The sequence below is a fragment of the Vicugna pacos genome, chromosome 7 (genome assembly GCF_048564905.1).
Source record: "Vicugna pacos chromosome 7, VicPac4, whole genome shotgun sequence".
NCBI lineage: Eukaryota > Metazoa > Chordata > Mammalia > Artiodactyla > Camelidae > Vicugna > Vicugna pacos.
In genome coordinates this window covers 43,940,328-43,952,005 of record NC_132993.1, presented here as the reverse complement: position 1 = coordinate 43,952,005, position 11,678 = coordinate 43,940,328, and the positions used below count along the sequence as shown (strand labels likewise).

Genomic DNA, 11,678 nt, shown 5'->3' with positions numbered 1-11,678 from the left:
AAGAGAATGTAGAAGTGTGAGGTTCCATTTGAAGTTCCCGGGAGCAGAAGCTCTTCAGCCATTTTACTGATGAAGAAACGCAGAGACAGCAGGGAAGAGATATGAATAAACTTCTGGAGTTTTCATTTGTTAACTTCTTTATATTTTCTCTTCTTCCAAAAAAGAATGAACCTTAAATATAACTCTGAATAAATATGAAGCAGTATGATGTCACTGCTGGTAGAGATAGGACTAAAAATTGACTTTCCTCAACTTCAGCCCTCACATTAATTGTACTAAACCTTGCAAATCTGTCTCTGAAGAGAGCAGCTTTGCTGCTGGTTACCAGGTGGTGGACACGGTGTGACATACCCAGAGTCAAGATATTGTCCAGCAAGGAAGCATTTCCCAGAACCCCCCAGTAGCTGTCCCCCCACCTGGTGAGCAATAGGGTTGTTGTGGCAAAAACAATCTCAGTGAAGCAATTGGAATAAGGTTTTTGCGTAATAGGCCCTCAGTAGATGTTTACTATTATTGTTTTTGTTACTGCTGTTGTTACTATTAATACAAATGACCTTCTGACTCCTCAGAATTTCACAAGAAGTCCACATGGAATAGCCACAGCTGTCACAAGGCAAGAGGTGACTTCTTGCCAGGGTGTGAGTCCTCCTCTCTTTCTTTGCGTCAAAGCAAGGAGAGGCTCTGTAAGGACTGCTTTTCCTTGTGCACAGGACTTGCCCCCACTCCCATACAGACTGCTGAGCTAGGCCAAGGGTTAGGAAGGGCGTTCTGCACGGTGACCCAATAACGTCCTGGTGGCAGCGGGACCTCAAGGCCTGGGGAACAGGGCGCAGTACATCCCGTCCTTGCTCTACGAGCGAAAGTGGGGCGCTGGGGATGCTCTCATTAGATTTAATCACTATAGGCGTAGCGGTCAGGCCCAGTGAGGTCTAACCTCTTCCATCAGGGTTCAAGGTTAGGAATCCTACACAGAGTATACTCTTTTTCTGGTATTTCCATACGTTAATTCGATGCCAGTTTAGAGGCAGGGCACTTGCTTAACGTCCACGAGCGAACATTGTAAGACGAGCAGTTCCCACCCGCCCCCACCCGGTCCCAGCAGGGCTCGGCGGCAGGAGGCGCGGGGGGGGGGGCGCAGGCGGCGCTGCTCCGGGAGGGGGCGGCGCTGCGCGGGGGGGCGCGGGGGGCGCGGGGAGGGGGCGGCGCTGCGCGGGGCCCCGCCCGCGGCCGGCGGCCTCGCGGAGGCAGGCGGCTGAGACGCGCGCGCCATTTGCATTTGCCCGCAGTCATTTTTATCCGCGGAGGTAATGAAGTTGTCAGCGGCTCCCCGAGTGTGGCAGAGCCTGATATTCAAATGGGCTTGCCGGGCGCGGGCCCCCCGCCCCCAGCGTCCCGCGAGTCCCCGGATGAGCGCGGCTCCCCGTTTCCCCCTGATAGCCGCCGGCTTTGTCTGCGGCCGGCCCGCACCCGCTCCCGCTCCCGCTCGATTCTCTCTTTCTTCCCCCGAGGCTTTGTCTCTGTCTCCTCCTCGCACCCCTCCCGCTTCGTGTCCCTGGGAAGACTCAGCCTCAGACACCAGCCACCCGACCCGGGCTGACTGCCCGGGACCTGGCAAACCCCGCTGACTGCGCATTTGGGGAGGTTAGTGGCAACCCAGGCCGCCACCCTCACCCTGAGCGCTGTCCCTGCTCCTTTTCCCTTCCCCCAGCTAGCCCTCGTTCTCCTCTTCACCTCCATCTCCAAGAAAGAGGACCTGACACCGACAGTATCGCTTCGGCCTAAAGTCGTTCTTTTCCCCTTTCTGAATGCTTATTTGTGGTCCTTTTTAGGATTGTCGAACCCAAAACAGATCCACCCACTGAGGCGGCGGAGAAAAAGCGGTTCGGCGGGTGCAGCACTCAGGAAATGAGGTGGCAAGCTAGACACACACCTACTTTGAGACAGGTAGTTGACGGGGCATAGTGAACATTTAAACTGCTGGGATCCCATTTCCTCTGTAGCTGGGCGGTCCACCAGGGCGGCCACTGGATGCGTGTGGCTATTGAGCACTTGAAATTTGGCTGGTCCAAATGGAGATGTGCTGTAGGTGTGAAATACAGACTGGATTGTGATGACTTTGGAAAAGAAGAGTGTAAACTGCCTTATTGATCATTTGAGAATATTGATGGGCTATTTAAATGATAGTATTTTATACACACACACACACACACACACACACACACACACACAGAGATAAAATATACTATTAAAATCTATTAGGTCTATTTCTTTTTACCTTTAAAAAAAAAGTGGCTATAAAGAACATTTAAAAAGATGCCCGTGGCTCAGAAAGTATTTATGTTGGACAGTTCTAGTCTAGAGGTTTTAAGAGCAGGGAGCTTTCCTCTTAACCCTTTCACCTTAGTCTTGCAGGTGATTTGGAACCCAGTAGGGAGAGAGGAAGATTCTTGGATCTTAAGCATCAAATGCCCAGGCAGATAATTAGGAAGTAATTGGGATTATAGTGAAAACCTTGACGACACTGAGTGGAAGCAGTGGCTTAGATTGCCTTTGTTCCCTGTAAAGACAGACTCGCGTTCCTACCACAGTCGTGCCATAGTTCCACGGTCTAACCGTCCGTGTGTGAAGTTGGGCCTCTAGGAGGGTTTTGTGCCTTTTAGGAGTTATTTGTCGCACACTCAACTTGCTGACATGCCGTTTAGAAGAGTGAATACTGCGTATGCACTGTAACAGCTACTTCATAAGTATTTTGGTGTCCATTGTTCCTCAGCATGCACAGGGCTCCCGAAGTATGCATTGACACGATACGCTGCCAATGATCCGGGCCTGGGGGTGTCCCCGAGGGTGCATCGACTCCACACACGGCCACGGCTCCTACAGGGCTTTTATGGCACAGCTTGCCAATGATCCGTGCATTAAAGACTCCCGGAGTACTCATTGACACGATAGACTGGAGTTGTTTGGGTCTACCGTGCCGATGATCCGGGGATAATTGCGGTGTCTTAAGCGCTTTCATTGAGATCAAAGTGCTCCCGGTCCTAAAGGCAGAACCAGAACTGCCCCAGTTAAGCCCCACTGTGACGTCCTGTGTGGAGTGTGTGGATCTTTGACCTCTTGTGTCTTGACACTGCCACGTTGCTAATCTTTGCGGATGTTTTAACTGAGGCAAATGAGTTAGCAGTTTTTTTTTTTTTCAAAAGTACTTTTTGTAATTCAATACCTGGATTGAGGATCCAAGTGCTGATGGTTTCATCTGGTTAATAATAAGCTAAAGACCTTGGGAAGGTCATATTTAAGGTGGAAAAAGTGGTTTAGAGAGAATAAGATTGGGAGATGTATATTAGTTTGAGAGACTTAATATGCAATAAATAACCTCAGTCCTGAAAACAGAAGAGTTGGCTAAACTGAAATAAAACAAGAAGGTGGTAAGAAGATGGAAGACACTTTTATAAATCATAAAAGTAACATTCAGTAAAATGATTCAAACACTACAGAAAAAATGTATGAAAAATAATTCTCCTATCTCTTCTCTACTATACCATCCACTGTTGCAATCTCTGTTAATATTTTTTGTATATTCTTTTAGTAATTTTTATATATATGCAAAGACATGTATCTATTCTTTGTTTACACAAATGGATAATACCAAATATTACTCTCCAGTGCCTTGTATTTTGAACTAATAATAATATATTGAATGTCTCTCCTTCTTAGTGCATTTAAATTTGTTGTACCCTTTGTAATGATTGCATAGAATTCCAGGATCTGGATGTAACAGTTTAAAAATGTATGTTACTTCAACCATCACTGCAATGAGTATCTGTATAAATTTGCAGATTTGTGCAAATATGTTCACAGGATAAATTCTTAGTAGTGAAAATGCTGAGACTAAGAGAGATACATTTAAAATGCTGGTATATATTGCCAAGTTGATAACCAGAAAGACTGTACTGCCTTATACTCCAGCTAACAGTATGTGTGCCTATTTCCCCACTCCAGGCCAACTCAGTGTTTTACTGGGATTATTCGAATATGTGTGAGTGGATTTTTCCCCTATGTTCCCTGTGATAAATGCAGTGAAGTGAGGAAGTCAGACTACAAAGTAGGAAGTCTTGTTAATCAAGATAAAAAACGATTGCTCCACAAAACACACTGAGATCAGTTGAGTTTTGGTAATGTATTATCAATGTGGGAGAAATGAAGTTAGATCACATTAATTCATCATTCAACCAATATTTGTTGAGAAGTTATAAGTGACTTCTCCACTGGATTGTAAGCCCCTTGAGAGCTAAACCTTTGTCTTTTTAATATCTATGGCTTCCACAGAATCATGGAATGGGGCCTGGCCTAAAGTTTATTTTTTTTAATTGTTGTTGGTTTGTTTCTTTTAATTTGTCCATTTGTTGTCTACGATATACCTGGGTCTACCTGAGGCTCGATTTTCAAGACGACTTTTTATTTTTAATTGGAGGACAGTCAGTTACACTGTGCCAGTTTCTGGTGTACAGCATAGTGTCCCAGAAGATGACTAACATTTAATTCTTGTTCCCATCAGCTCACAGTGGGAGAGACAGTGGGATGTAAAGCAGTCTGAAAATTCACATAGTATGGGCAGAGTGAACATGAGCGACTAACTGTGATGGAGTTTCCAGACCAACTGGGAGGGACTTCTAGACAGACAAAGTCACAATAATGGGGTGGAGCTTTGTGGACGTGCTGGTGAGAATGGCTCACAGGGAGTGTGTTGGGAGAAAAGAGACCAGAAGGAGAGGCACCACCTACTTACAAGGAGGCATTGAGTCAGGCGTCCAGTCAGGCATCCTGGAGCATCAAGGGAGAGACACATAGGGAAGGAATGAGGTTCTCATGTAGGCTCTGTATCTGAATTATAGTGGGGCATTCTGAAGTCATGGGGATCCTGTAGCTTTAAAGTGCCTCATTTGTAAAATGGGATGTATAGGCTAGATAATTTCTAATATTTTTATTAGTTCTAAAATTCTATGGCCTTTGAACTATAGGCCTTGAACTTGCCTGTAGGGACTTTATCCTCTGTTCTGTGTGCCAAGAAGCAGTGTGTGATATCTTGGAGTGCTCATTTAAGATGGTAGTTAATGACTGGTTATAATTTTCTGGAACTAACTGCCATGGACACCCACTGTGATCTCTAACTCTGTAAGCACTTCTCCCCTCCCTCAAAAAAAAAAAAAGATACCAATGAGAATGAAGAAGAAAACAAAACAATAGCAGGCAGTATAAATCTTTTGATAATTACTCTTCATATGAAACTAAATCCTATCTTCACTGAAAATTGCACAGACATTGCTTAAATGGTTTCTCTAAAGTATATTGCAGAGTTGGATGTCAAGTGTCCTGTTTCTTGGGATTCATATGCTGAATGAATTTCATCAGATTTGATAAGCATGCCTTCTATGTCCTTGTCTGTGGCAGAGGGAAACATTTTGATTGAGGCTGAAGAGAGAGAGAACCCTGTGGCCTATTGATTAGAGACCTTCCTCCAAGCTGCCACCAGTACTCTTTGAGGATTACCCAGCCCATCTTGGCCCAAAGAATGAGGGAGTTGATTTAGGTCTGTGCTGACTTCCAGATGACCTTTATGTAATTCCCTCAATTCTTAGGCTCAGGGTATTCTAAGTTTTATTGGAGGCTATCTAGAAGCAAATAAAATAAACACAAGCAGACTTCTCATGGGATCAAACATATGCCATGATAACAACTCTTTTGACCACTGACTCATCTAAGATGAGGGATTTTGGTGAAATTACAAATTATTGAAGAAGGATGTTTTGCCAGCCCTATTAGTCACTGTTCAGAGCCTTGACTTCTGCAAATGCAAACAAGAGATCTGGGAGGCTCTGCAGAGACCTCACAGAGTCAAGCCATCTGCCACACATGTTGATATTGGAGATTTCCAAAATAGCTTCCTATGAGATCATCTCACATGTGGAATCCATGTCAGTGACTTCCAAGGGGGACTCCTGACTGATACCAATTTGATATTTTCATTGGCATGGAGCAAGGCCTGGACACTGAGAATAAATTTTTAATTTTCTCAGAAATCAAACAGCAGCACAAGGTTGTTGAGAGATGAAGAGAAAGATTTTTATTGCCTGGGTGAGCAGGTGCCAATCTCAAATCATTATCAGGACTTCAGAGACATGGAATCCTTGTTCAGATAGCAGAGTCTTTCATTGGTGATCCACTCCCAGATTCATGTAGAAGCGTAAAGATTGTTTTGGAAGAACAGTCATTGTGAGAAAGTACGTCCCTCAACCAGCATGAAGTAGAGCAACTGGCAGAACATGTCATGTCGGGTGGCAGGAAGCTGAAGTATTTCTACACCAGTGAAGACCAGGCGATCCAAAAGTACCCATCTGGGGGCCATGGGCACCAGGTGAAAGCAATGTTGGTTGTTCATCCCTCACTGGTATGGCATCACTCTAAAATTTTTTCATGGCCATTTACCGAGATTATTGAGACTCCCTTCACGGTAGTTGTATAGTTGATATTTCTGGAGCTATATTGTGATTGTGGAGTTTGGCTCCTTTTAGGGGAAGCACAAAATTACATCATTCAAAATTAGTTTCCAGAAATTCTTACGTGCTTATGATGTAGCAGAGTAACTAGACTGTATCTAGGTGTGCAGCAAGAACTGATCAAATAATTATTGAAGAGGGAAGGAATGAGCCAATGCTAGATAAACAATAAAAAGGTAACAATTGTTTTTATCTAGTAGAATAATACATATGTATGTAGTGCATTGAGTATATAAGAGAGAAATTTATCTTAGACTAGTCACTGGTCACAAGAGTTGTTATCGTGGCATGTGTTTGATCCCATGAGCAGTCTGCAATTTTTAAACATGTGGGTGATAGGACCTAACTACTTGTCACTAAAAGTTGAAAGAAGAGGAAAAACAATTAGAAAAAGAGATCAATTTCTAGGCATTCACATCCTTTGAAAACTCCAATTATAGGAAGATATCTCAAAGTGGACAGCATTTAAGTCTAGACATGCCATCAATTGACTTGAAATCTTGAATTTCTTAATAAGTCACTCATACCTAGTGACCTGTACTGGTGTCTCAATACTTCAAGCCTGTGAAGCTCCTAATACTGAAGTGAAAACTGAGGAGGGAAAGAAAAGCCAGTAGAAACTTGAAAAAGTCATTCCAAATTTATGAAAAAATCATATTGTCAGGATTAAACAGAGAAGTTCCAAAAAGAATCAGATTTTTTTTCACCTTAGAAAGCATATATGGCATCTTCAGTAAATGAAATTTGGACTGCACACGGAAGATTGAATTCCTCTAAGAGTCATCTGACTGTGGAAGACAGATCTCCCATACTTCACACCATGCAGCTGCAGAGAATTTAGTGTCATACCCCAGAATTGTTTTCCTGTCATAAAATGTAAGCCATCTTGAGGGTAAAACCTAGACGATAAGTTTCATTTGGCACTAACATTTTAACATCAGATCTTAAGGGGCCACCAAAGCTACAAGATAGAGAAAGCAATTCTTAATGGCCAATGTAGCTGCTTTAAGAAGCACTAGATATTTCTACATCACCTGGTAAATTCAGAGATAGTGTCTCTTTTTTGCAGGTTGAAATGTTCTGTGATTGAATATGTTACTGTAATAGTTTTCAAAGTGGAGTTAGCAGGCGAAATGTAACAAGATGCTTGTTAAATTTTAAAGGCAAATTCCTCTACCCCTGAATCAGCAATAAAACCTTCCAGGGTGATTCTGAACTGCATCCAGCTTTGAGACCCCTCCCTGTTGTTAGGGTCGCAGTGAATGGTGTGATCTAAAGTTACTGGTTGATTCCTTTTAAGTATTGGAAGTTATACATTAGATGAAATAGGCATGGTTAAAAATATTTATTTTAAAAATAAAAACAGCTTTATTATTTTTCTTAGTAGAAAAATGGTGTATGCTCATTATAAAAAAATCAAATAATGTTGGGAAATATAAAGAAAAATTATTTTATATACTCTTTTTAGATTAGTGGTTCTAACTTTAAAAGTTACATTTGTTACAAATATTTTTTATTTGTCATTTGTCCTTTTTTTTTTTAATTACAGAGGTTTTCTCTTTTTTTAAAATGAAATAAAATTTATCAGGTTTCCCCCTTTTAATTTCTGGCCTTTGACTCATGATAAGAAAGACTGTCATTTTCCCTGGATAATAAAAATCTTCATCTTTTTTCCCCCTTTACTTTATGGTTCTAATTTTTATATTTAAATTGTTGATCCCTCTGGAATTTAACTCAGTATAAAGAATGAGGCAGGCATCCAGCTCTGTGTGTTTTTTCCAAATGGCTAGCTACTTTTTTTTGAGATCATTTCTTGAATAATTTATCTTATTGCCACTGATATAAAATGCCACTTTTATTATGTACTAAATGTCCATATACACTGTCTGGGCTCTACCGTGGTCATTTGATCAGTCTGCATTTTTGTGCCAGGACCACATATTTTAATATCTCATTACTATTTGTTTTTAGAATTTCCCTGGCTTTCTTTATTCTTCCAGATGAACTTTAGAATCATTTTTCAAAGATTCATAAAAAATCCTGTTGGAATTTTTGTTAGAATTGCACTTATAGATTAATTTGGGTGAGAGAATTGGCTTCTTCACAGTTCTGAGTCTTATGTGAGAATGAGACATGATTTCCGAATTGCTCAAGCCTTTGTTTGAATGTCCCTTTGTGTGTGTGTGTGTCACAAACAGATTTTGCTTGTTTCCTGTAAAGTTTGTTTCTGGGTATTTTATAGGGTTTTGTTGGTTTTATGATTAACCATATGATTCTTAGGTATGTGCTTGAACAAGCTACCCTCTGGCATAGAATGTAAGCTTGGAGCTGGATTGCTGTTTTAGGGAGTTGGTATGCAGTAGAAGCCTGTGTTTTGGAGACAGACCCAAGTGGATCTTTGTTATAACTTCCAGATTGCCATGACGCTTTGGGTAGAGTCTCCTCTCTAAGCTTCTTTTCCTCATCTGTAAAAGAGAAACCTTGCAGGGATTTGTAAGCATCAGTGATGATACGCGAATCACCTAACGTAGGGCTTGGCACTTGCTGAGTCATCAGCTGTGGAAGCTGTTTGAGGTCCAGGTTTATTGCAAAATTCCTTACAAGGCTGAGATTCCTTGAGGCTTTCAAAAATGTATTTGTATCCAGCAGATTTTTAAATGATGCTCTGAATAAAAGCACTGTTCTAATAGCCTTCTCTCCCCACCCTGCTCTTCCCATGATAGAAATAGTTGATGTGAATAAGAGATCTCATCCCATGACGGTCTAGTTCTGAGCATCATCACTGCTGAAAGGTTTAGTCTCAGCCACATCACAATGGGAAGCCTGGTTATTTCTTCTTACATTGTTAATTAATGGTTGCTGAGGGAATTTGGGGAGGGGCTTCCATGTGTTAATGGCTTAGAAAAATAAATCTGAAGTGCACAGACCATTTGGAGTACCCAGTTAGGAATGATTTGCCACATCTAGGAGAGCCTAAAGAAGGCTTTCGCAAACATGGGCATTCAGCTAACCCAGTAGTTAGCCCCACATTCTTAATGGCATAATCACCAACATAACTGATTCAGCATAATGGCCTTTTAATACTGAAACAATTACTTTGGATAATAAAATAACACTTTTAATTTGCTTGACACCAAATTCGACCTATGTGGATCATCTGATGGTGAGGTGAGGGGAAGGAGAGTCTGTTGAGTTCTAAATACATTATAAAGCGATAACACTTGAAACATAAAAAAAAAAAGCGGTAACACATAATGTGCACAATGTACTGCAGGCCTGAGATGCTGTAGATGGCTTAGTGGGAAAGTAAAACAGTGATCAGAGTGTGCTGTTGCTTTGGAATTTAACAGATACTTCATAATTTATGTATTGATTTCCACAAATTTCCTTTGGAAGAAATAGTTAAACCTTGAAGTTGATGCACTTTGATTAAATTTGTTCATTTGATCACCTACTGGAGGAAGTGCTGTGGCAGATGCAATCAGCAATTTTTTGCTGAGTAAAAAGTATTGCTGTGTCCTGGGAGGAAAATGAAAACTAATTCATTGCTCCATCGTAGTAATATCTTTACATCTATCTTCTGGATGTTGTAAACTATATTCTGTTTTTTTTTAAATTGAATTATTTAAAATTTCATCAGTGTTTTCAAATTCTTTTGGGAAGCAGGTGAGTTTTAAATCCCAAATAATTTAAAAGCCTCCACGTATGTACTTCCTAACTGGGTGACCAAGGCAGCCACCTGCATTTTTGATCTCATGGTTTGTTGGTGTCGGCCAGGACTCTTGTTTTGTTTCATTTGGAAGAAATACTGGGACCAAGCTTGTGAGGCTCATGCCGTGTGCTAACAGGGATTCCAGCCAACTTCATCTGTTGTCTGATTTCAACGCACCTATTGCATAGCTGATTGAAATCTGACAATTAATTCCTTTCAGCTGTATCTCTCATTAAAAGGAAATGCTCTCTCGGAAATACTAGGAGTTATCAGTCATCTACACCTTAGCAAATGTGAATTTGTAACAGATTTCTTAAAAATAAGTTAAGAAGATATGAATACATATGCTAAGGAAAAGAGTGACATTAGTCAGTAGCTAAAATAATCTACCAATTACAGTTAAGGACAAGATATTTTGTAAAATCCTTTCTTGATAGCAGATTTTGATGTGTTGGAGATGGGTTCATGTTAGGTATATACTTTTATATGTTAATCTTGTTTTCTGTTTAACGTTATATCTACCCCTCAAATGGCTGTATACTGCTCCAATGAATGGCTTCACCAGAATTATTTTTCTGTTCTACTGTTAGACAAGTATATCTTACAGTTTATTGAAAGATGCTTTTAGGCCTGTGAACTACCTTTTTTTTTTTTTTAAATGGAAGTACTGAGGATTGAACCCAGGATCTCATGCTTGTGAAAAAAAATTAAGCATGCATTCTACCACTGAGCTATACCTGCCCCTCATGAACTACCTTTTTATAAATGTCTTTGTTTCCTTTTTTCCCTTTTTCCATCTGGATCTTTAAATGTTGGGCTTTCCTTCTCTGAGATGTCCTTGTATGTACAAACACTCATCATTGCTAAGTGGCCCTCTTGCCTTTTCTGGACTGAGGGCTGCAGGTTAAGTGTCCTGGATGAGTGCTGTGTAAAGTGTCATCTGTGGACCAGTGCCTGTCTTGGACTGTTTGCTGCTGGTCCACAATGAGACAATATGGAAACCGAGAGGAAATTTAGAATGAAAACCTTCCTAGTGATTTGACATTGCTACACCATCCAAGAAGTAGTCAGAGGATGGTCTTAGAGGCTTATATAGAGCAGGCTGGGTTACGAGTCGTGTGGTGGAATTCTGTCAGCACACTAGAACTCTTTATCAGTCCATGCAGTTTGGATAAAACAAACAAAACAAGCAAACAAACCAGCCCTTCACTTTGGACAGGCTGAGAAGCACTGTCGTGGGTCAGAGTGGAGAATGTGAGCACACAGGGCCTTGGAGTTCCATAAACTCTCGTAGAGGAGGGTACAGCCCAGTAAAAGACAGACTTGGTTCAGATCCCAGTTCTGCCCCTTATTTGTTCTGAGACTTTCGACAAATGACAAACACTTTGTGCCTTGGTTTCCTTATCTGTAAA

At 41.3% G+C, this 11,678-nt stretch overlaps 1 long non-coding RNA gene across 1 annotated transcript in view; it reads left to right on the top strand.

The window, feature by feature from the left end:
• The first annotated feature begins 1,220 nt into the window (after window positions 1–1,220).
• Window positions 1,221–11,678, top strand: part of LOC102534476 (uncharacterized) — a 119,055-nt gene continuing 108,597 nt past the window's right edge. The window contains exons 1-2 of the long non-coding RNA XR_012074710.1: window positions 1,221–1,304; window positions 1,830–1,944. This is a non-coding gene — a long non-coding RNA (uncharacterized lncRNA). The remainder of the gene's footprint in view (window positions 1,305–1,829; window positions 1,945–11,678) is intronic.